This window comes from Rhinolophus sinicus, chromosome 14, assembly GCF_057876585.1.
Source record: "Rhinolophus sinicus isolate RSI-liver-muscle chromosome 14, RSI-T2T, whole genome shotgun sequence".
Lineage (NCBI taxonomy): Eukaryota > Metazoa > Chordata > Mammalia > Chiroptera > Rhinolophidae > Rhinolophus > Rhinolophus sinicus.
This window is the reverse complement of record NC_142514.1, coordinates 179,924,675-179,950,753: the sequence shown is the minus strand read 5'-3', so window position 1 is coordinate 179,950,753 and position 26,079 is coordinate 179,924,675. Positions and strand designations below refer to the sequence as shown.

Here is a 26,079-nt window from a genome sequence, read left to right as displayed (position 1 = left end):
ACTGCCCTGGTTGAGCGTTGAGCATTCTAACATTCAGCCATTGCAGACACTGTTGTGATGTCATTTGGCTGAGCCCAGTTCTTACTGGGACTTCTGCCCATGGCTTCTCGTAGCCTAGTGAATTAAGCAGGGATGGGGTGAAGAAGGAAAGCATGGCATGTAAATATTAATAATGTTCCCTGAAGACATTGGCCTGCCCTCAGCTCCAAACCAAATGGCTGAAAACATATGGGATGTCATCAGAGAGGATACTGGGGAGAGGGGAATTATTTTTGTACAAAATCCTGGTAGGAAAGTCCGTGTAGTTCTGATGGAGTTAATACTAAGGAGACGGATGTCTTAATGCAGAGGGATGCTTCTATGAGTGACGACTGAAAGAAGGACAAGAAATAATGAAGGATGAGCTGAGGGGAAATCAGACTTGCTCCGTAAATCCCAGAATACCACAAGAGGAGCCTCCTGGAGCCCTGAAGAAGAGGAGAACTAAACACAACAATTCATATAAGACAGAAGGCAGGCTATCCAGTGTGAAACCAGGGTAAGAAAGAACAACGGATGCCCGCTCTGGAATACTGAGGGAACCCAGGTTGGGGGAATGTGTCTGATTTTTGAATCTCGTATCAGATAAGATCATTGTGCACTTTTACAATGTGTCCCTCTGTGTCCCTCTCAGGGAGGGACAATGGCATGATGGACCACGAGCCAGACCCCTGAGAATATGGGAATTAGCCTGGATTCTAGTCCAAGCTCTTGCCCCTATGGGTTGTGTGACCTTTGACCAGGTCATTTTATTTCTCTGAACCTCAGGCTCCTCATCTGTAAAATGGAGGTAATACCTACCTTACAGTATTATAAAGATAAAATCAGATAAATACAATAAAAAGTAAAAACTCCTGAAAACTAAAACCTAATAAACCCCTATAAGGGATTTATTGTTATTGCCACTGTTACTGTATCAGTAGTGCCAGGTCTTTGGTGCCACAGCCAATGTTTATTTTTCTGGCGATCAGTACTGACGATTCCCATTTCCTGAGTATTTACCGTTCACTAAGCACGGTGTTACGTCTTTTAAGTCTATTATTTGTTTTAACCCTCATCACAATCCTGCAAAGACCAGTAAGGACGCTGAGGCTCAGAGAGGTTAAATAGCTTGCCCGAGGTCCCCCAGTTTATAAGCAGAGATAGAATTTGTCTTGACTCTGTAGCCCATGCCCTTTCCATCAAATTGCACTACCTTAATGAGTGTCTGAATGATAAATGGGAAAAACCTAAGACCGTTCATTCATTCATGCAACAGTTCTTGATTGAGTGCCCACCCATGCAGGCAATGTCAGTGGAGCGAGGCGTCCTTCACTGGGAGAAGGAGCTGCACTGGAGACCTTCGGTTCTGCTTTCAAGTTTACTAAGTTCAAGCGCATATGCTTATTTCCTAATATCATTATCTTTAGACCTGGTACGGCCTCATTATACCAACATAATGGCCGAGGCCCAGCAAGGGCAAAGACCTTGACCAAGGCCACGTAGCAAATTAGTGGCAGAAAAAGACTAGAAATTCATGTTTTCTGACTCAAAGGTCAGTGCTCTTTCATCTATGATCTAGTTATTGGCAATGACCAAGACAAATACAGATGGCAGAACCTGACCCAACACCACTAAACATGCACATGGTCTTATGTGTGATGCTTATGGCCTCTAAATGCTCCAAAACATCTCCCAACCTGGACTGCCCTCACCCTTTGCTGTACGTGGGTCTTCTCCCCTCTCCTTGGAAAGATCCAAGGTTCGGAGGCTCCAATACACTTAGAGTAGTGACTTGTGGGGGGCCTTCACAGGCAAGTCTCCAGCCCCTCCACGCCTCCAGAGGGCTTTGGTTCACCATGCAGCTGACTCACTGCTAGTGCTTAAATATAGGGTAACCTAAAGGAGGGAACACACTGAGAAGTGGACGTGACCTTACTGTCCTGTGGCACAGCTCACAAAAACTAAGTGAAGTTAGGTAATTGGCATAACTGCAATGTGACTTTCAGGTCTAATTCCAAAGTGCAAGCTCTTTCCAAACTAGCATCACTTCAGGCAACTCACTTAACCCTTCTGATGCTCATTTTTCCCATTTGTAAAAAAGAGAAACACACATCCTGCTTACCTCAAAGGGCTGTTGTGACAATCACTTGATATAATGGGTGGAAAAGCATTTTCAAATTGTTATAGATGCAGGTTAAATAAGGTAGATGCCATTACGGTGGCTGAGCCAGGACTAGAGTTGATGTCTTTTGTTTTCTATTCCAGGGCTGTGTTCCTGGGGGGCCTTTGGGAGTCAGCAGAGCTGGGCAGCAATGTGGCTGCTGTGCTTCAGTGGCTCCCCTCCCACGTTCACTGTTAGTTTGTGCACAACCAACGTTGACAGGATCAAGAGGAAGCACTGTGGGTTGGCCTTAGGAGTGCAGCCATGGGCTCTCAGGCAGGAGCCCCATTGGGGCCCACAGCCCAAGGTGTAGCTCAGATGGGACAGGGCACAGCAGTGCTATAACTAGGAGTGGAGGAGAGCCTGCTAACTACCTGGCCTTACCTTTAGGACAGGGTAACAAGTCCAGAGATTGGCTTGTCCAAAAGCCACCCAGTAGTTAGGAACCTGAGAGGTTCCTGTTTTTAATAGGGTGGACTAGGCACTTAGATCTATCCTCTCACTGAAACTAACTAAAACTCCCAGATAAAATATATAATGTACCACTAAAATGCAGCAGTCACCAATCATCTCTGCTGGTGAAAGCTGCTTGGACCTCGGATGACCTGCCCTGCGCCAGCGAAACAGCATTCCTCACCTCTGGGTCCCACCCCTCAGGGGTTACGATACCCTGCCCTGACACTGCCATTTAATGTCTTCAGCCGCCTCTAGCTGGAGGCCAAGCCAATCAGGGGACAACCAGATGACTGGTGTGCTGTAGCAAGAAGAACACCACAAAGGCTCAAATAGGCTCAAGTTCGTTGTCCTCACTTTGCAGCTCTTGGCTCTCTCCTTTCTTATGAAGAAATGGTTCTGAGTAGGTAATCTCCAAATTCCCTTCTAACCTGTGATACTGCTTTCGCCAAGAGCAGCTTGCTTCAACTTAAAGGTATCATCTCCCCTGTTTCAAGGTGGTCTAGCTAAGCGGGCAGTCGGGCAGCACGAGTAGCGGCAAGCCCATCCCTGGTCCTGGCTACTGGGAGGAATCGCCTGCCAGGTTTTGGAGTCATCTGGGAGTCCTGTCTGGACTGGTGTCGGCAGACGGGCAAACACAAAGGACCTACATGCCCATAGGAGAGGTCTGCTCTGAACAAAAAGAGGCTGCCAATCCGGTCTTACCTCTCCTCATCTCCTGCCCTTGACTCCAATACCTAGTGTCAGTAAGAGGCATTCTCATCCTTGTCTGCCATTGCTATGAGCCCCCAAATTCAAACCTACACCCCCTCACGCCCTCAAAGAGATCCCATGGGTCTTCCAGCTCAACTCCACCCCTACTTATCTCTGAAGTGTATTTCCTGCCCCCTCCCCAAGGCACTGCTCAGTCCAGCCAGCTTCATCATTCTGCCAGGATTCTAGCAGGTAAGACCTTGTGTGATCTGGTGCCTGCCTCATGTTGCTGGCTCGTTTCTCCCTGCAGCTGTCCAAACCACAGCCATGTGGAAGTGCTCAGTGTTCCCCCAGCATGGCCATGACATTTCAATCCTCCTGACTTTTGATCCATGCATATCTCCTGGTCAGAGTGCCCTTCCCACTTTATCTGCCTGCAACTTCTACTTGACCTTAAGATTCAGTTTTCGAGTCGCTTCCACTGTGGCAAAGTCAGAAGTTCCCTGCTCTGTGCTCCCAAAGTACTTCATATATATGATATATGATTGGAAAAAAAAAAATTATATATATATATATATATAATTATATGTATATATAATTATATGTATATATGTAATTATGTATATAATTATTTATACATCTACCCCCATCACCAGACCTGTAGGCTCCTATGGGAAGAGCTTGACTCAAAGTTGAGTCCTTGGTGTGGGGCTCATTAAACATTTGTGAAAACTCCAGGGAGAGCTTTGAGGAGAAGATTAGTCTGAGCAGAGCAGTGGGGTGTCCTGCTTTGTGGCCCCATTGCTGGGCTGAGCAGCCAGGTACTCTCCAGAAGTAAGTGTGGGGCAGCAGGAAGCCACGCCTTGGGGCTGGACGACCTCCCTAAAGCCAGGCTTTGATGACCTTGAGTCTGCGTCTTCCCCTGGCTAGAAGAGAGACCTTTGAGCTCTGTCTACCTGTTAGTTCAGCCAAACAACCACAAGCTATTTTTCCGTTTTTAACCCTGAGGTCAAAGACCTTCCATGTTGTATACATTATTTAATGCAGCCTCCACACCATGCTTCTCACTCTATCAATGGTGAAGGACTAGCTTTAAAAAAAAAAAAAGTTCCAACCCATCACAGATCAACGCTTTCATAAAATACAATAAAAATGAATCATTGGAAAACTGAAAGCGAAAAATAATAACAAACCAGTATCCACGGCTGGAAGTTTTTATTGTTAGAATTAGTAGGCATAAAATTTCTCCATCAAATAGCTATAAACACTTCGAATGCTTACTCTCAATTCCCATACTTACCTCGGCGTGTATAGGTGCTGATGTGAGGACCACCCTTTGCGTGGGCCTGTGCTACACCGGAGAGAATGGACATGGTCCCAGCTCTCCAGGATGTAGGCACTGCTGGGGAGGCTCTGAAGAAAATAGGCCTTGGAACCACTCACTCTGTGGCCTTGCTTCAGTTCCGAACCGGCCGGCTCTCAGGGCTCTCATCTGGGAAATGGACTGCAGTCAGAACAATAAGGTGACTTACACAAATAAGGACGTACTGTAAACTTTCCACTATGTGGTGAAGAGCAGCTGAGCCTGAGCTGGGATTCATCTGTGACTGCTGATCTATAGCTGACAAAAAGGCTCTTCAAGAAGCACATTTCGGGAGTCCTGGGGTCAGACATGCAGCTGGAGAGACAGCAGTGTCTTGCTCAGTGTCGAGGCCAGCCTCAGGTGAAGGGTCATTTCCAGGAGATCTCTGAGACAAGGGCGTGAGTGCTGCCTTCAGCCCGGAGACACATAGGATACAGAGGGGATATGGGCACGGACCTCCTTTCTGTGGGACATCAGCAGGATTTTAGGGTGGGGAGGTCTGCAGGGAACATGGCGCGGTTAGCTCCTCAAGGCTTTAGCTACTTTGGGAATGTGGGAAGGTGACCTTGGGAGCACAGGGCCCTCTGCAGTATATGCAAAGCAGGGAGAGCCAGACAAGTTCTCTTAGGACGCAAAAGTGGCCATGTTGGTGAGAAGTATGAGAAAATCTCTGTGGGCCCCATAACAACTAGGGGAGACTTTGATCTCCAGCTTGCATTCCCAGTGGGGCAGGATCACCCCCAGAGAAGCAAAAATTGCAAAAAATGAATCTTGCTCTTTTTATATATAAACACATATTAAAATTTTAAGAAGGGTTACGATTGGGGGGAAATGTCTAAATGGCTTTTTAGGGGTGTGGCAATGAACAAGAAGTTTGTATACAGTAACCTAGAAGGTCTAAAGTCCTATCATTATTTAGATACATGCAATAAGCCAGTGAAATTCGCTCATAGTCCCCCATACCCACGTGGCATCATTAGTAACGACAAACCCCGAACTCCTGAGCACCCTGCAAACAGGCATCACACAAGCCTTCAGCCCTTCCCATGCCTGCCGTTCTTCAGGTTGGTCTCTTTCAAAGCCCTGATCTGTCCATATGTCACGCTACTTGGTTCACTGTGATCTCTGTACCATCTGAAAAAGCTGCCAGCTCACCCCCACCCCCCAAGTCATTTCAAGAGAGAATTTATGGGGTCTGGTGCAGACAGTGGTTGGCTCTAATGAGCTAAGTCCTTGCTCTTCTGTCAGCTTCTAGAATGGTGTCAGAAGCCTTCAGCTGCTTTGGACAGTTAGCTGAATGGGAAACGCATTCTTCTTCACCCCAGTATCCAGTCCCACAGTGAGCATGTTTGTGCCCTCCCAATATTCTTTCTTTCATGCTATTCAGATTCCTCTGATTCCCATCCATCCTCGGCACCCACATCCTGCTTCAGATTACAGGTGTTCTCCAACTGGTCTCTCCCTCAGTCTCAGATTGTTCTGGCCCAGCTGGGGATGCTACCAGGCTGATCTTATGAAGGGGCCATGAAACTGGTCTCTGCTGTAAACCATTCAGTGACTCCCCCAAAGCCACAGCCCTGCCCTCCAACCCCGCCAAGGGCTGGTTGGTTCCAACCCAGCCTCTTTGCCTCTTAACTAATCCCGCATACACATAATTTCCTGTGGCCTCTTTCCTCATCTAGAAAATACAAAGAGTGAATAAGGTCCCACGCAAATTCTTTTTCAGATGGGAAATGCCCTCATTCTGTGACAATCAGACTGATTTGTTTGCTGCTTCTGGTGTTTTCCAGCCTCCAGGCTGTCTACTCACTATTCTGTGCCGACACCTCAGGAGCCACTGAAGGTCTGGCTGGTGGAGAGAGTGGGAGGGTCTGGGGCCATGATCTGAACCAGCTCTGTGACACTGGGGATGGTATTTCTCTCCCTCAACCTGTCCGTCATCTGCAAAAAGAGGCAAAGTCATTTTTTTCCTGCTTCCCTTATAGTTTTGTTGAAAAGATCAAATGAAGGAATCACTTTGAAAGCAACTGTTCCTCCCGCTTTCCTTCCCTCCCTCCCTTCCTAAAATAGCAATCCTATGTGAAAGGCGCTTTCCTAGGTATTGGGTGCATTGCGATAAACCAGACAAATTTGGTCCCTGCCCTCAGGGAGGATCTGACAGTGTAGGCCAGCACTGTCCAGTAGCACTTTCTGGGATGATGGAAATTCAGTAGCCACCAATCACATGAGCACTTGAATTGTCACTAATGTGACTGAGGATTTGAATCTTTAATTTGATTAAGTTTTAACTAATTTGAATTTAAATAACCACATGGGGCTGGCGACTACTGTATTGGATGGTACAGGTCTAGACATCCAGAGGTTAGGAAGACATCAAGAATAAATTAATGATTCCTCAAAAAGTTAAATATAGAATTACCATATGACCCAGCAATTCACTCTAGGAATATGCCCCCAAAGAATTGAAAATAGGTATTCAAACTAATACCTGGACGTGAATGTTTATAGCAGTAAAAGGTGGAAACAACCCAAATGTCCAAAATGGATAACAGGATGCAGTGTGTCCGTACAATGGGATGTTATTCAGCCATAAAATGGAATGAAGTGCGAATGGATAAACGCGCCTACGTGGATGAACCTTGAAAGCGTGCTGAGTGACCGAAGCCAGCCACAAAAAGGCCCATATGCATGGTTCTGTTTCTATGAAATGGTCAGAAAGGAAAATTCGTAGAGACAGAAAGCAAACTAGTAGTTGCTGGGGGCTGAGGGGAAGGGGGGATGGGGGTGACTGCTTAATGGGTGTGTGGTTTCCTTTTGGGGTGCTGAAGACATTTTGGAACTAAACAGAGGTGGCTGTCGCACAACATTGTAAATGTACTAAAAGACACTAAACTGTACACTTTAAAATGGTAAATTGATGTGAATTTCACCTCAATATAAATAAAAAACATAAATGAGCACATAGTGGGGTCCGCATTATCAAAGGGAGCAGGGAGGGGACCTGGTTTTCCAGGTTCATTAGGAAGGATGTTCACGTGAGAACGGGTGGTGAGGAAGGGCCTCTGTGGGAGGAGTGGAGGGCAGAATGTTCTAGAGAAAGGTGGCTAGGGGCCTGATGGGAAGAGAGCTTGGCAGTCAGGAGTTGGAAGGAAGCCAGGCCTGGAGGACCACAGTCCACTCTGACTGCGGCTGGTGAAGTAGGCGGAGGCCATGCCAAGGCGTGTCCTATGGGGATATGCAATCCACAGGCACGCAGTGCTGGCGCCATGGGTGGCCAGTGCACCTGGGAAGGGTATGCTGGCCACTTGTCTACCAGTTCCAGGTATTGGTCCCTCGCCCTCCCCAAACAAAGCCCTGAAGATTCAAGTGGTTCTTTTCTGTCGCATTGGGGGGGCAGGCTGTCCCTCCCATCTGCTCTCCTTGTTCCTTATTCCTTATTCCCTAGACCTCAGAGTGTGTCCACCGTAACTCTACCTCTTCTTCACCCAAACAAGCCTCTGCCCCACCCCGAGATCCTCCCCATCGAGTGCCCTGCCACCTTCTTCTCCAAATGCCTCCTTCGCTAAAGAGCAATGAAGCCCCCTCACCCCTATTCCTTTCCCCCAGTTTCTGGGGTTTCTTCCCCTGCAAACTCTTCAGCCTAGGGGGCCTCCGAAAATCAGTGACCCTGCTCAGCTCACTTCCTGCTGGCCCCTGTGGAAGAAAACGTAAACCTCAAGAATCTCCTTGAGTGGATATCCAGATGGCTGGTTCCTGTGGCTACCTCGATGGAGGAGCCGTTCCTCGGGCAGAGAAGACGCGCGTAGCAGTGCAGTTGGGAAGAGAACATGAGCTCTCTTGACATAGTAGCTTTGAGCGTCCTATGTGCCTTCCTTACGTTTGCAGTGTTGCCCAGTGCCCCATTCGGATGGTCAGCAGGAGCCCAGAAGGACTGGCACAAGTGTCAGGCAGGGATGCCTGGCAGCAAGCCAGAGGTGGGGGCAGTGGGGTCCTTGCCACTTGGATAGTATATCACACTTTGTAACACACTTCCACTGACTTCCCATTTGATTTACACAACTACCTGTGCAAATCAAGGGTCAGCCAGGCCCGTTGGCTTCCTCCTCATTTTATAAGATGAGCCCTAGGGATCGATTTACTTCAACGTCACCCCTGAGGGTTAGGACCCAGGTTCCTGGACCACCTGGCTCCAAAATCTTTCTCTTGTGGCCTACTCTCAGATGCCTCCTGTGGACCCGCCAAAGGGAAAAGACCTTCTCTGTCAAAGAGCATTTTCCTCTCATGCAAGAGTGGTGGTGGAGGGGCAGGAAGAAAGACCATCTTCAGGCTGGGAGTCTCCTTGATGAATACGGCAACGCTTGGCCCTGGAAAGACAAGACGGCAAAGTGATCTGGGCACAGATGCTTCCTGGACTGTCCTTTCCGAGCCAACAACCAGGGTGTGGCCAGGCCTGCCTCTGGCCCCCACCCAGCTGACATGTTTCACCACCAAGGTGCCCACCTAGGTTCTCCACAACTCCAGGGGCACTTGATTCTACCAAGAGGCCCCAGGGCTGCTGCAGAGATCTGGACCATTTCCTGCGACTCCTGCTGCAAAGCTGCGGACAGAAAGAGCAAATGGGTCACCCAAGGTTGCTGGGGTCCAGGAGGGCAATGCAGAGGGCAGCAAAATGACGCCAGTGAAACACACACACAATCTTTGACATGATATTTTCCGGGCTTAGCTTGAGTCTTTCAAAGTGGACCCAACAGCCAGAACTTTGTCCTTACCTGGCACCAAAAGTGCCAACCCAGAAAGAGCATTGCCAACCCTACCCCGCCACCCCACTCCCACTCTTTGCTTATCTGAAGGTTCCCTAAATTGACTTTGTGCTAAAGGAATCAGAGATGAGAGGTCATGTGCTTATTTGGCAAGAGCCTACAGATCCCCAGATTCGGGCCCAAGTCTCCCCTGTTATGGGGCATGTAGCCTCCAGGAAAGAATGTTCATCCTCTCCCCAACCCTAACTTGTGATGACCTTCAGCCAGACTTGAGCTCAGTAAGGGGGAGGTTTCCTGCAACCACGGGCTCTGACACTAACTTGCCTCTGTGAATCGCCAGGTCCTCACCAGAGCAATGAGGTCCCTAAGACCCTCTTTGCCTCTGGAACCCTCCGGCTGGGCTCCGTGTTTCAGGGCAGTCAGTATTGGGCCACCCACCAGGCCGGGAAGCATGCGGACGTCCTGCACCCTGCAGGAATGTTGTGCCTGTGCCCGGGCCTGCACACCTCTGCCTTTTTCTGGGCAGAACTGCCAAGGTATGGGAGCAGACATATTACCGGTGGCTTGGGGGAACCCAAACCAGGTGGCTGGCCTTTGTCAGTGTCATCTGAGAGGGTGCGGGCATCTGAGCTCAAGGCCTAGGCCACCACCCTACTCCCACCTCACCTGCCCCTACAAATCACAAAGCACACAGACCTCCTCCTGAGGCTTAATAATTAGCACAGGCAGGGGGATGATAGGCCCTGGGTCCACATGCCAGGGGCAGTGAGCCAACAAACACCTCCACCTCCATTATCTCCTCTAATCCTTCCAACAAAGCTCCATGGGAGGTGTCATTATTTCTATTTTGATCATATGAAGAAAGAGAGACGAAGAGAGATATGAACTAGGCAGCCGACGATCACCCAGCTAATACTTGGTAGACCTGGGGCAACAGCTCGGCTCTTTAGTCCCTGTCAGTGTCCCTATCTAGCCCCGAGGCTGACGGCAGCTGTCCCTGGACCCGTGCATGCTGGCTACACTGGAAATCAAGGGCCTTGCTTCCAGGGGTCCCGATTCCAGAGCACAAGAGTCTATGGTTTAAATAGACAGACAGAAGGCGTCTCTCCGCCCCTCCTGTATAATGCCTTGGAACCAGGCTTCTGACGTTCACCTCAGCCCCACCTGTGACTATTATCGGTGAGACTTCGTGTCTCCTTGAGATCCATCCTACATGGCAGTGTCTGACATTTTTCACTGCCGCCCCCGTGGACCTCACAGTCCTGGTCTCTTAAATTGCCCAAGTTGGGGTCCTCCTCACTGAGCACACTGTCAATCACCGCTCCTGGCCTGTGCCTGTAAGGCCCACACTCAGCTCACCTGGCCCTCAGGTGGATTGATAAACCCTATCAATCAGATCAGGTGTCTTTTAGATAGCTTCATCTATTTTTATTTCATTTATAGCTGTAGAGAAAGAAAATACACCATATGCTAAGAAAATAACCCAAAGGAAAATCCACCAAGCAATTCTGATACCGAGGCAGCTTTGGGAAACTGTTCCAGTCTGTCATTCTCCCCAGCCTCCCACTCACGGCACCCCAATTTCCACTTACCCACTTCCTCCTTCACTGCCCCAGCCCTCTCTGCTTCCCCCATTCCTGAAGCTTGGGACCCTTTGGGGGCAGGCAGCATCCTTTGCTCTGTTTTGCCATGTGTCTGGTTACACAGCATGGTCATTCAGGCTGAAGGAGGAAGCTGTGCTGGGTCATTAGGGCCCTTGAGTGAGGGCATTGATCCCCGTGTTAGCTCAGGCTCACTCCGCGAAACTCCAGTGGCAAGCCAGCCTCCCCTCAGCTCCCAGATCTGCTTAGCTGCCCCTGCCAAGGGGCAAGTGCCAGCAGGAGCAGCTGGATGTAGCAACTACACTTGTGGGATGTCACTAAGAAGGGGCTGCTGGAGGTCGATGGCCTCACCCAGCAGAACAAGGAGAGGGGACGTGGGGAGTTAATGTCACCCACTGCTACAGACACGGGGCCTGGGCTCCATGAGGCTACCTCCTGAGACCCTGCACAGCCAGAATGAAGCAGGATGTCTGAACACTCCATGCCCTCGCTGCTACCTTAGGCTCAGGTCCACCGACTCCACCTCCTGTCTGCAAACAGTTGGCAAGGGCACTGGAGTGTCAGCAACGACGACAGGAAGAGTTGACTGTGACCCTCAGTCTAACAGAGAAGATAACGGGCTGTTGATTCTGATACAACGGGAGCTGTGGGAGCTCAGGGGAGGCGAGAGGCCTCAGAGGAGATGACTTTTGAGTTGGCTCTTTGGGGATGAGGAGGAGTTTGTCAGCTAGAAATGTGAGAGGAAGAGGGCATTCTAGACAAACGGTGTGTCGTGAGCAAGGCGCAGAAAACATGGTGGGGCCCCACAGCTCCCCATCCAAGAAACATTTCCTGAGCTCTCACTACACAGAAGGCGTTACAGTGGGTGCTGGGGGTGGCGATCAAACAATAAATTTCAGTAGCCCCCTGCCTCCTTCCTTATCCGCGGTTACACTTTTGAGGTTTCAGGGACCAGTGGTTGGCCGTGTCTGAGAATATTACATGGAAAATTCCAGAAATAAACAATTCATAAGTTTTAAATTGCCTGCCATTCTGGTTAGCGTGACAAAATCTTGTGCCGTGCCTGTCTGCCCAAGACGTGTCCCTGAGCGCCACACCACCCGCCTGCCCGTTAGTCACTTAGTAGCCGTCTCAGTTATCAGCTCAACTGTCACGGTGTCACAGAGCTTGTGTCAGGTAACCCTTACTTTACTTAATAATGGCCCCCAAACCATTCCCATAACTTTTATGACAGTATATTGTTATAATTATTCTATGTTATTATTAGTTGTTGTTAATCTCTTACTGTACCTAATTTATGAATTAAACTTTATCATAGGTATGTATGTATAGAAAGAACATAGTATGTATAAGGTTTGGTACTTTCTGTGGTTTCAAGCATCCACTGGGGGGTCTCAGAACATAGCCCCCACTGACATCCAGTCTGACAGGGAAATAAGGGGAATACAAATAATTGAAGAAGCTCGAGCTTTATCTATAGATGGAAACCTCCCGATGACCTGGCCCAATTCCCTTTTTCTAAACATAGAGAAACAAGAGTGGAGTGACTCATGCCAGACAAAGAGCCAGCTAGTGAGAGAGGCTGGATCAGACTCAGATCTTCAGATTTCTATCCAGGTTCTTTCTCCTACACCAAAAATGACACACGCCACAGCAGAAAATTGAACAGGGCGTGGAGGAGAGTGTGAAGCCTTTTGGCTGAGGGAAGGGGATGTGGGTGAGGCATTGGAACTGGGCCTTGAAAGCCAAGAAGGGCACAGTAGACACATGCTCAGGAAATGGGGGTGTCCAGCGTCCCTGAGACAGGGGACAGAAGGGAGTCGCTGGAGCCGTGGCTGGGATGATAGGGCCTACCAGTCCTTGCACTGACCTTCAAAAAAACTATACTTTATATTTGAGAAATGAGGAAATGAAGAGGCATCAAACGGCGTGTGGTATCACAGGTGTGTCTTAGAGCGAACTCTGTGGCCTACGGTGTGCAGGACGATGGAGAGGGCAGAGACCAGAGGGAGGGAGCCTGCTGGAGCCATTCCTTGCTAGTGGCCCTCAGGTACTCCCAGCCATGACCAGCCTGGTGCTCTTCCCTTGCTCGTTTGGGCATACGCAGAGTAGATGTTTTTACTTCCCCCTGCAGAGTGTAGGCTCCTAGAAATCAGGGACCATTCATGATGACAAATATGCTGGTCACTGACGAGGATACAGCAATGACTCTCTATGCCCACAGGATCTGACCATCTTGTTGGCCTGAGGACACAAGTGACTTGAGGCAGAGTGTTGGGGGTAGGTGGGGCAGGTAGAAAATACAAAAACCTAGGAAATTAGTATTACTACTATAAAAAAATAAAACAAAACCAGAAACAGAAAATAATGTGTTGAAACCCTTGCGGTTGGAATATAAACTGATGTCATTGCTGCAGAAAATGGCAGTTTCTCAAAAAATTGAAAATAGAATTACCATATGACCCAGAAATTCCATGTCTGGGTTTATAGTCAAAAGAATTGAAAGTTGGGTCTTGAAGATGTATTTGACACCCATGTTCATAGCAGTATTATCCATAATTGCTAAAACAGGAAAGCAACCCAAGGGTTCATTAATGGATGAATGAATCAGCAAAATGTGGTATATTCATACAATGGAATATTAGTCAGCCTTAGCAGGGGAGGAAATCCTAACATATGCTATATCAGGGATGAATCTTGAGGAAATTATGCTAAGTGAAATAAGCCAGTCACAAAAGACAAGTATTATATGATTCTACTTATGTGAGGTCACTAGAGTAGTCAAACGCATAGAGACAGAAAGTAGAACAGTGGTTGCCAGGGGCTGGGGAAGAGGAGAGTGGGGGAGTTATTGTTTAACAGATACAGAGCTTTAGTTTGAGAAGATTAAAAAGTTCTGGAGATGGATGGTGGTGATGGTTGCACAATAATACGAAGGTATCCAATATTACTTAACTGTACAATTAAAAATGGTTGGGATGGTAAATTTTATGTTATGTGTATTTTGCCACAAGAAAAAAATTTTGAGAAAGAAAGCTTCTGTAAAGAGGCAGATGGTAAATATTTTCAGCTTTGCAGGCCATACGGTCTCTGGTCACACCTACACAACTAGTACTCAACTCTGCCAATGCAGCACAAAAACGACTGTAGACGGTAAATACCCAAATGAGCATGGCTGGGTTCCAATAAAACTTTATTTACAAAAACAAGTGGAGGGTCCAATTTGACCCCAGAGCTATAGTTTGCTGACTTGTGATCTAGAGATCTGAACCTGTATTTGATTTTCTGTTGGGTACTGATTGAGGCTCTGAGTCTGTGAAGTTCCATGTTAACTTACAGAGTTTTGTCAGGCAGAGTGCAGACGATTTCTCTCAAGTAGAAGAGATAATTCCAAAGGTTAAGGTTTTTGCCCCAGAGGACAACACCAATTTTGTTTCTGACCTACCAACCTTATTCTAAGCATTCCTATAGATACTCTGTTCTTCAAATTTTACTGTCCTGCTAGGTAGTTCCCACATAAATGAGTTAAGTAAACTCCCAACAATATTCTTTCTTTAAGAACTAAACAGAAACGATGAGAGGTCAAAAAAAGGGAGTGATTCAAATTGTTGGGAAGACCACGAAAGACTTCTTGGAGGTGGCAGAATTTGAGAAGGTCCTGGAAGTTGAGAAGATTGGCTGGCATAGAATATGGGACAGATCAGGTCAGGGGAAGGCTGGAGAAGTGGCTTGTGGCTGCAGCAGGGAGCCAGTAGGTCTGGCTGAGAACCATCTCCCGTGGACAATGTCTCAGGGATTGCCAATCCCATTCCCAAGGCCCCGCATGGTCTCCCACCCAGTCAGCCTCAATCAGGGGCCATGCGGCTAAGGAAAGGCGGTAGGAAGAGGTGGACTTCAGAGGACAAAGAAAAGGAGTGGGGTCCTGCGTGATCCTCAGGACAATTCTTGACCTCTGAAAGTCTGTTTTCTCATCTACAAATGAATGTAAGAGTAACTGTGGAATTGGTGACCCACTGACCCATAGGCCCTGAAGGGGACATGCTTTCCTGTGCCGATCCCTCAATTCTGATCACACCTATGTTTGGGGTCGCTCCTCAGGCCTCATGGGCTCAGGCTGTGCCTCAGCCATCTGCTTTCTGCCTGAGGAGGGGGTGTGGGGACAGAATCCCAGAGAGCAGTTTCCAGGTTCTCAGCCCCACGTGGAAAGGTGCTGGCTTGGGTAGTAGATGGCCGTCAGCTGTGAGTGGTTGGCCATCAGCTGTAACCAGTTAGCCAATTGACCACTGATATAACTGCTATGGCTGAGTTGGTTGGTTGTCAGGCAGAGAAGTGGACAGCAGATTGCGGATTGTGTGGCTCCTGCTTCCTGTGTCTTCGACCCAGCCGCCAGCTAGAATATAGTGGTATGACTCCCCTACCTATGGCTCTGTGGGTGTTCCTTTTGGCCTCACCATATCCTGCGTTCTTATGTGGGGAGCGGGACCAGAGGCCCCGCATGACACCCCACATGACAGGGGGTGACAATGAGGCCTGAGAGAGGGACTTGTCCTGGCTGGGCAGCCCTGGCCCAATGCCACTTCACTGATCATTGCCTCAGTCCAACCATAAACAATTGTTGAGGCCTAATACAATATTTTCTGTTTACAGAGCCCTACTTATTCCTTCTGGTGAGCCATTATGAGGTGATTCTCAGAATAACTCGGCGGCAATAGGGGCAGATACTGTTAGCGCCTTGTACCCACGAGCAAACTGTGGTCGCAGATGTAAAGTGATTTGCACAGTCACCAAGAAGTCGCTGGTAGGGCTGGGCTAGGGCTCCGTGGCCTGGCTGGCGTGATTGCTGCTTTCTACGTCCTTGTACTGCTTCTGTGTGAGTCCAAGGGGCTGTGCTAGAGGCCCGGAGGCTGCTGGGTGCCAGCAGACTGAGGACTGGAAGTAAAAAGTTCTCTTAAACGGTTGTCAGTTGATTCCGGTGATGCTATGGTGTGTCTCGTTGCAAAAAGTGCTCACCGGTGTTCCGGTTTTGTGTCGAGGCACCCAGCATCCCAGACTGAGCCCAGATGCTGTGGGCTTTCTGGAGATTCCTGTCCTCGACTTTCGGACTCTGATTTGCTGACCGTGGTGGAGCCACAGGGACAGTGCCTCAGGAGCTCTGGTCCTGCTGTGACTGGGCTGCTCATTTGTCCCTTGTCTCCCTGCTCATCAGGGCTAATTCCTCAAAACTCAAAGTCCTCCTCTAGGTAGGCACGGACCCTGGCCTGAGCTGAGCAAGCCTGTCTGCAGCTCTGAGGACGTGAACTTATTCCCCAGGTCACTCATTGATCTGCGGGGCCAAGCCACCAAGCTCAAATAAACAGCCAGGGAGGTCACTGAAATGTAGACCTTGGAATCAGCTGCTCAGCCTTGCTCCAGGTGGTGGGGATTGGGCAGGGTCACCTTCCTGCAGTCTTGGGCTCTTTAAGTCGGCCTCTGACGGCTGCCCCTTCCAGAGAGGGATGACCTGGTCAAGCACATGTGCTTCTCACCACTATACAAATATCCTTACCGCTCCTCATGTGGCCGCAGCATTCATGGCCAGGGCAAATCCCTGCCAATCCTTCTGGATGTTTCCTTCAGAAACAAATCGTGAGCCAGTAATTCTGCTCCTCGGTATATCCACAAGAGAAATGGACCCACATGACTATCAGAAACCACGTACAAGAAGGATTAGGGCAGCTCTATTCATAATAGCCCCAAACCGGAAGCACGCCCAATGTCCAGCGACAGTGGAAAGGATGACCAAACCGTGATACAGTGCTACAACAGAACAGCACTCAGCAATAAGGAAGGTGAGCTACTGCTCTATGCGGCAACTTGGAGAATCTCACAGACGTGGTAATGATGAGCAAAAGACGGCAGACGTGAAGTACTACATGTGTGATTCCATTTAGATGAAGGTCAAGAACAGGCAAAACTAATAGATGGTGATACACGTCAGAAGAGTGGTTATCTTGGGGTGGGGGGCTGCTTGGAAAGGGGCCTAGGAAAATTCCGGGGTGTTGGTAAAGCTCCTAGTCTGGGTGGTTGTTGCATAGGTGTGTGTGTGTGTGTGTGTAAAAATTCTTCAAGTTGTGCACTTCAGATTTGCACACTTTACTATAGGTATGTTATGCCTCGATTTAAAAAAATTAAATGACCAGATACCTTCAAAATGCAACTCTTCTCTCCCACCAAATGAGAGCCTGCCAGCCATCCTTGCTCTTTGTCAGCAGGGTGCTGGGTTGGATGGTTCCACACATGGCTCCTCAGGGGTTTCCTGCTCTGACGTGGGTGATGCTCTACCTGCTGCCTCCATGACCTGCCCACAGAAGAGCTCCCTGTCTTTGCCTTCAGCTCTCTTAGCTGCTGGCTTCCCATATAAAGTGCCGTGCTGGATCCTTTATGCTAGGTAACGGAGGAGGGAAAATGGCTGACTTGGTTCACATATAGGTCAATTTGATACGTGGGTGCAAAATGAAAATGGGCTTCTGATGTACCACTGCTCCAGACAGTAGTGAGTGGAGAGTGGTGATATTCTCCCAATGGGCATAACTTCATGTTGTGTGGAAAGAGAAGCGACCTTGGATAGGAATATATATAAACTCATGGATAATGGTAAATGGCTTGGCTAGTTGGTCATGGGGTCTGGGGGGTTGGCAGTATTGGAAGATCAAGAACAAAGAGGTGAGGGGAAGAGCCATGTGGGAAAGCCTGAGGCATGTTATCCCCACCAGAGAGCATCCACCATACTTGAGGCACCAAGCACGCAAGTGGTCAGAGCGTCTCAGTCAGTTCATGGCAGCCAGCCTCCGTCATCAGCCATTCCAGGGTTGACACAGTTGTACATGAACAGAGTAGCCAAGGTGGCCAAGATGGAGGTTACACACAAGTTCAACAGTGTGGGCTCTCCTCTCACCCTCTAGTGCCACTGCTAAATATCCAACCTGCCAGCGGAGAGAGCAGAATGCTGGACCCAACCTGTACTTGCTTGGGAGAGTCAACCGCTCACTTTTCAGGGATTTTGTGTCTGTTGACACCATGTTGGTAACTTGAAATTGGCCATGGTTGGAGTATTTTCAGCACAGAGACCAGCAGGTGCTACAAATCAGTTCCCACACCTTCCTCCCCCTGCTCAGAGCAGGTTATTAAACATTTACCAGCATACGACTAAACAGAGACTATAGCTGAGCCCCCAATATGGGCACTATCTCTTGAAGACACCAACCAGCCCCTTGGTGGCAAGGTGATTACATTGGACTTCTTCTACCTTGAAAGGGTCAGCAATTTATTGTGACTGTAATTGGCACACATATCAGGGCCTTTCCTGCCTGCAGAGCCTCACCCAGCAACATTATCTGAGGAGTTACAGGTTTCAATCCACTGCCACAAGACCCCACGTTATCTAGTGGGGGACAAAGACATATGTTAGAGCAAAGGAGGTGGCACTGGACACATGACCATGGAATCCACTGGCCCTAGCACAGGACACCACCTAGAAGCTAGTAGGCTGACAGAGTGTACAGCTGAATCACTAGCTTGAGGGCAATACCCTCCAAGGATGGGGCGCTATCCTCCAGGATGTAGTATTCACCCTAAATCAATGGCCTTTATAAGGAGCTGTGTTCCCAATAGGTACAATACATGAGCCCAAGAATCAAGGGGTAGACATATGACAGGCCCGCTTACCCAGTGACCCAGCTTGGGGAATTTGCATCCGAACTCTAAATAACGTGAGTTCAAAGGTCCTGGTTACCAGAGGCAAAACACTGCCAACAAAGACTCAGCAGAAGTCCCACTAAGCCGGAAGCTATGGTTTGTTCCATAGCTCTGGTCACTCTGGGATCCTTGTGCCAACAGATAAGCAAAAAAGTAAGTTGTCTTCCTGGCAGGGGTAACTGTCCCCATTCATCACAAAGTGGTAGGACTTCCGTTACACACTAAGGACGGAGAAGACAGTTTGACACCTAGGTGATCCACAAAGGGCATCTTTGGATAACCCCTTGCTTAATTTTCTGTGTCAGTTTTATTGAGGTACAATTGATATACACTGAAATTCACTATTTTTAAGTGAACAATTTTATGTTTTGACAAATATATATAGTAATGTAACCACCAGGGCAATCATATTACAGAACTTTCCACATCTTCCCCAAAAGGTTCCCTGTGCCCCCTTGCAATCAAATCTCCCCTCCTACCCCCTGGCCTCTGGCAACTACTATGTGCTTTCTATTACTATTGTTTTGCTTTTCCTAAAATTTCATGGAAATGGAATCATATAGTACGTAGGTTTTGGTGTCTGACTTCTTTCATTTAGCATAATGCTTTTGAGATGCATCCATGTTGTTGCCTGTAGCAGTAGTTTGTCCCTTTTCACTGCTAAGTAATATTCCATTGTCTGGATATATCACAATTAGCTTCTCCGGTCACCAGTGGCTGGACCTCTGGATTATTTCCAGTTTGGGGCTGTGATGAATAACGCTGTTATAAACATTATGTATAAGTCTTTATATGGACAAATACTTCCTTCTCTCTTGAGCAAATGTGCCTAGGAGTGAAATTACTGGGTCATATAGTAAATCTATGCTTAACTTTCTAAGACCCTCCAAACTGTTTTCTCAGGTGGCTGCACCATCTTGCGTTCCCACCAGCGGTGGATAATGGTTCCAGTTGTGCCACATCCCTGACAATATTTGGTCTTTTCAGTCATTCTAATGGGTGCAGTATCATTTCATTGTGGTTTTAATTTGCATTTCCCCAACCATTATTTATTTTGTTACTTTATTTTGTTATTTGCCACATATATTAAAATTGGTAAAGTGTCTTCTTTGCCATCTATATATATATTCTTTGGTGAAATGTCTATTGGAATATTTTGCTGACTTTTTATTGGGTTTTTGTCTTTCTATGAGTGAGTTATAAGAGTTCTTTACACATTATGTGTGTAAGTCCTTTGATGGATATGTTTTACAAATATTGTCTCTCAATCTGTGGCTTCATATTTCATTTTGTTATCAGTGTCATTTGAAAAGGAAATGTTTAAAATTTTAACTTAATTTATTTTTTCTTTTAGAGTTTATGCCATTTTGTGTAGTCAAGAGATCTTTTCCTAACTCAAAGTCACTAAGATTTTCTCCTATGTTTTGTTTTAGGTTTTTATAGTTTTAGCTCTTACATTTAAGTTTATGAATCTTTTACAGTTATTATTTTTTAATATGGGAAGCATTTCCTCAGCTTCTGTAAGATTTTGTATACAATTGACCTTATTTTTTTTCCTTACATGCTAGATAGAATTTACTAGTGAAGCCATTTGGGCCTAGAGTTTTTTGGTGGGAAAGCTTTCCCCCCAACAATGAGGGGGCCACTTTTTTGACAACATCTAAGCTCAGTCTGTAATCCAAGCACTGAGGTCGTCAAAGGACTAGGGGAAGGATGGTGAGAAAGGGAAGCAGTTGACAATTGCAAAGTGGCAACAAGGGCACCTGACAGGTGACACCCATCACCTCTTGAGTCCTCAGAGAATGAAAATCATGGGTACATAAGGGCTCTTATTCTTTTTCTCTAGGCAGCATAGAAGGCAGGGTCCAGGATGGCTGGACCTTCCCCAGGGGTGCTTCAGCATAGATTGAGGCTTAATCTGTGCAGTGGAAACTTTTCTGCAGGGATTAGAAACTGTTCACTCCTGGGACCTCATTCCGATGACTAGACAGCATGAGTTTTTGGCAGTCTACCATGTAGAAGTTGTCCAGCCAGAGTCTAAGGAAAACGTCTGCCTGCTCACCCCAGGAAAATTTCTAAGACCCCAAAGGAAACAGGATGAAAGACGCACTGGCTTTCTTTCCATCTGCAAAAACTGTGGATCCCTATGAGGCGTAGAAAAGAAGTGTAAGTCAAGAGAAGAGTAGAAAATAAAATGAAATATGGTGAAACCCCTGCCAGTCAGAAGGTGAGGTTGTCAAAATGCTGCCAGAACTGAGCAAAAGCACCAGGTTCTAAATCAAGAGGAAAAGGATGATGGAGCTGGCTGCAGGATGATTTTCAAGTTCAGTATGGAGAAATATCATAAGTAAAGTTAAACGGCAAATGACACAGTCATAAGTAGAAATATGTTACAATTACCATCCTCGGTAGAGAGCTCTTCCAAATAAATGAAAAAGACTATCATCCCAACAGAAAAATGTACAATGGATATGAACAGGTACGTCAAGAAATAAAAGTAGTCAGTGACATAGGAAAAGACGCCCACCCTCGTTAGTGACGAAAGAAATGCAGTATAAAATAGCAATGAGAAATATTTTTGGTTAATCATACTGACAAAGATCTTGAAAGTAGACGGTATTCAAAGTTTGTGAGGATGTTATTACCAATAAATAGTTGCCTAAACTGGTTCAAAGTGTGTGCTCCTAGATACAGACAACAGAAGGGTGGTTACCAGAGGGGAAGGGGGTGAGAGAAGGGCAAAGTGGGTAAAGGGGTCAAATACATGGTAACACAAGGAAACTAGACTTTGGGTGGTGAGCATGCAATAGAGCGCACAGATATTGAATTATCATCTTGTACACCTGAAAATTATGTAATGTTATTAACCAATGTAACCCCAATAAATTTAATTTTTTAAAAAGCTTGTGGTGGGGCGGGTGGCTGGATGGCTCCATTGGTTGGAGTGCAGTGCTCTTAACCACAAGGTTGCCGGTTCGATCCCCACATGCGCCATTGTGGGCTGCGCCCTCCACAACTAGATTGAAACAACTACTTGAGTTGGAGCTGATGGGTCCTGGAAAAACACACTTAATTAAATAAAAGTTAAAAAAAGAAAAGAAAAGCTGTGGAGGGCAATTTGATAATATATATATCTAAATTTAAAATGTATATAGCTTTTGACCCAGTAGTTCGCCTTCTAGGAATTTGTTCCAAGGAAACGACTGGACAAGTGTATCAGAATGTGCATACAAGGCTGTGCTATTACTGGGACGCAGCTGGGAACACTCATATGTCCTCAGTGAGGACTGGTCAATCTCCTGCTCGCTATCTGGTCCTTTCCATAAACATAAAAACATGCCAAAGTTTCTTGTGTCTGTAACGAGCCCCCCACCCCAACTCCATTCCCCCAAGTGAAGCCCTGTTGCTTTTACCACACAGCCAAACTTCCCGAAGTGTCCTCTGTGTTTTTCTCTACTTCTTTACCTGCCAGTTCACTACATCTGCGCCCACATCTATCCACCACTGCTCTAAGATCCTCACCGATGGCCCCATGTTGCAAAACCCAGTGGACTCCACACATGGCCGCTTGGAAGCTTTTAACACTGCTGTCCACTTTCTCCTTTTGGAAACACACTCTCGCCCTGGCTGCCATGACCCTGCACTTTTCTAGTTTTCCTCCCTCCATCCCAGTTGCCTCTTCTCAGTCTCCTTTGCTGGTGCCCCTTCATCAGCCCAGCACCTCACTATGGACCTGCACTTTCCTCAGGGCTTTGTCCCAGGATCTCCTTCTCACTCCCACAGTCTCCCCGAGGCAGCCCAGCTGCTCCACAGCTTCATTCACCACCGATGGACCTAGGTCTCTAACTAGAGCTTCCTCTTGTCAGTCTTGCTTGGGTGTCACATGTGTCTCAGACTCATAATAACCCAACCTAAATTCATCATACCCCCTCAGCTTACTCCTGCACCCCCGTCTTCCTTCTCTCGGCCAATGGCACCACGGTCTGGCCAAGACAAAAAGTCACTATTGGTTTCTCTCTGCCTTGTTGGGTTCAGTCCACATCAAGGCCTGTCCATCCATTTCATTTTATTTCACCACCAGTATTCCTATCCAGACCACCAGCCATTCCCACACTGCAGCCTTCATGGGGTCCTTCATGGCAAGTCCAATCATGCCCCTTTGCTACTTAAAACTGTGCCAAATTTCTCATGTCCATTAGAAAAAAGTCCAAATCTCTGGCCATGGTTTACTGACCAGGGCTGATCTTATGACTGTTTCTTTATCATTCCCCATCTCACCTCCAGGCCTCTCCATTGACTGTCCAATCTCAGAGTGGGCAGCTTTCCCTTCTAAGCTCTAAGGCATCCTTCCCTTCTCCCACCCACATGGTACTGTATACCATCCTTCACTGCCTCCCTGCTTTCCAGAAGATGGTTCTCATTACACAAACCTGCAGGAGAAATGACCAGAACAAATGCTGAAATATTTGACCTACCCCTGGATGAAGAAAAAAGCCCCTTGTTTTTCCAGAAGTCCGTTGAGAAAGAGAGAGAGAGAGAGAGAGAGAGAGAGGGAGAGAGAGAGAGAGAGAGAGGAGAAAGAGAAAGTCCTCCTCACTGCAAAAGGTTTAGGGCCATTTTTTCACACAGGTGGGCAAACTGAGGCCTATTGGTCATCGGGGTCCTGGCCCCCTTTCCTTCTGGAGATGATCTCCAGAATCATCCCAGGGCTTGGGAAAGGGTTCCTCGGTTGCTGATGACCTCACCCTCTGTACTCATTTTCTAATGCCAAGAGCCACTCTCTTTCAGGAAGACAAATGAGACATCCATGGGCCATGGCTTATTTGCCAGAAAATAGTGAGAGGGCTGTTATTGAATTTTGACAAGATTTGAGGGAACTCTAATAAAAGGACAATTCCAAAACTCACACTGGAACTCCCTGACTCAAGCCTGCCACACCCCTTCCTTCCTCACCCCTAAGAAACCCATCCTGTTCTCCCTGAACCTCCTAAGTCCAGCAAACCACGTCTTCTGAATCGGTCACAGCTTTGCTTACCCTCGAGGCTTCCCCTGCCCCCAGAACTACATTCTTGGGACGTCACCAACGTTACAGAAACAGATTCCAGCTCATACCAACTCCTCGAACCTCTGCTCTTGTTAGGACTTGCTCAAGCAGGTTGGGTTATGCCTGACCATTGAGACTGGAAACAATTATCTTGACTGGTTGCGGGAGGCCAGATCCAATTACTCCCAAGAATTCAAGAGTCCCACAGACCTTGAAGAAAGGCCAGTTCTTCATTCACCCCAGGACTCTGCAGCTTGCAAGACTGAGTTACTAGGCCTTCTCCAAAGTCGCTTACTTGCCAAGGACCCAAAAACCTCTGTCAGTTTGTTCCTCAGCCATGGACCCAGACCAGATTGTCCCCAACATTCCGAATCCACTTATGGGGAGCCCAGTGACTGTCCCACAGCTGTGTCTCTTAGGCCAGGGGGTCAGTACCTCTGAGGGCACACCAGGTCACAGGATAAATTTGGCCCCCTCCCAGGGTTCCCACTCTCTCTCCTGTGTCCTCATGATACTCTAATGGAAGCGTGAAAGAGACAGAACTCCAACGGGGTGATATCGCTTGCTACCCCGAAAAAGCTATTCCCATTTGCGCTTTTAGGGGCCAATAAATCACACAGAACTACAGTTATGACCCCTAAGTAATACCCAGACTCAACTCCCAACATGTCTCCAGAATAGCCTGGGTGGGTAATGACTGCCTCATGTGTACTCATTCATTCCTGAATATCTATGTCAAGCGCAGTATTAAGTATTAGAAGTAGAAGATGATGTCCTGAAATATGCTTGAATATAAGTCCCCAAGGCTTCCCTGTTGCTGAAGGCAGGGAAGGACCAAACTTAGGCTTCCCAGAGCCCTCCTGCCCTTTGAGATTTATCCAAGGACGAGCAGCCACGATACCTCACAATTATGATGAAACATCTCCATTCAGGTATTTCAACACTGGATGTGACGGAGATGTTATGTCCAGTTGGAGGCTTAGAGAGATTATGCAACTAGCGTATGGTCAAACAGGTAAGTGACAAAACTGGTTTAGAACCTGGCCCTGCCTGACCCTAAAACCCACGCGTGCTCTTTCCTCCACGCATCAGAGCCCTTGAGAAAAAACAAAAATTCTTAGTGCCAACTCCAGCACTCAGAAATCTTATGCAAAAAAGAGCTTCTCTCAGGGACTTGGGGTGGGGGTAGCAAGTGACTGTTTACTGGGTACAGGGTTTCCTTTGGGGCTGATAAAAACATTTTGGAGCTAGATAGAGGTGATGGTTGAACAACATTGTGAATGTACTAAATGCCACATTTAAAGTGGTTAATTTTATGTTATGTGAATCTTATCTCAATTAAAAAATGAAACATGAGGTGGCCGATTAGTTCAGTTGGTTAGAGTGTCTTAACAACAAGGCTGCCGATTCGATCCCTACATGGGCCACTGTGAGTTGCTCCCTCCACAACTAGATTGAAACAACTACTTGACTTGGAGCTGATGGGTCCTGGAAAAACACACTTACAATAAATAGAAAAGCTTTAAAAAAAAAAAAAAAAAAAAAGAGAGAGAGAGAGACAATGAAATAAAGAAGATAAAAGGGCTTCTCTTTTAACAGGCTGGGCATTGTGGCCCCCTGCCTCTCTGTCACGTCACAGACGCCCTTGCTGAAACAGCAAGGAATTTAACTTTCTAGTACAGATAAACCTCCTGCTCATTTTCCTTAATTATGTGGCTCTAGAAGTTTCTAACACATCAACCTTAATCCTCGGCACTTTCATGCTCCAGCGTATCTGATGTGACCTAGTCTTACTAGTATATCACTGGCCCTACCATTGCTATTCAAAAGAAAAAAAAAGAAAGAAAGAAAACAAGGGAAAAGAAAACATATGACTTCTCTGGAAAGGCCTGTTTTAAAATATGATGTTCATATGCGCTTGCATGACTGGATTCCATGGGTTTTAGTCAGGGCAAGACAGAAAATCTGATGCTCTTGTGTTATGACAGAGGCAAAGGGTCACGCATCAAAAATCAGCTTATGGATTTCGGTTCAGGGAATAATTCCAGAACAGAATTCAGACAGGAATTACTTAAAATACCATTTTCTGTTTCAGAAAAAGCAATGTCATTCTAGTTTAAAAAAAAAAAAAAAACACACAACACTTTCATAAGCCACAGTATCTCATTCCTGAAAAACCACAACCTCTTGCTGAAATGAGAAAATGAGCGGAACCACACACAGCAGAAGCCGTGTACCAGGGGCCAGGC

The 26,079-nt window shown here is 47.2% G+C and overlaps 1 protein-coding gene across 3 annotated transcripts in view; it reads right to left on the bottom strand.

The window, feature by feature from the left end:
- Positions 1-4,524: 4,524 nt before the first annotated feature.
- LOC109459519 (mammaglobin-A-like) overlaps positions 4,525-26,079 on the bottom strand; it is a 53,274-nt gene continuing 31,719 nt past the window's right edge. For 2 of the 3 annotated variants that reach the window (XM_088789634.1, XM_088789633.1), the window contains exons 5-6: positions 6,502-6,632; positions 4,525-4,820 (exon numbers count right to left, since the gene is read on the bottom strand). The gene's annotated coding sequence lies outside the window, so the exon portion shown is untranslated. Of the gene's footprint in view, positions 4,821-5,548; positions 6,633-26,079 lie in introns of those variants that run through there. The other variant, XM_088789635.1, reaches the window with a different exon arrangement.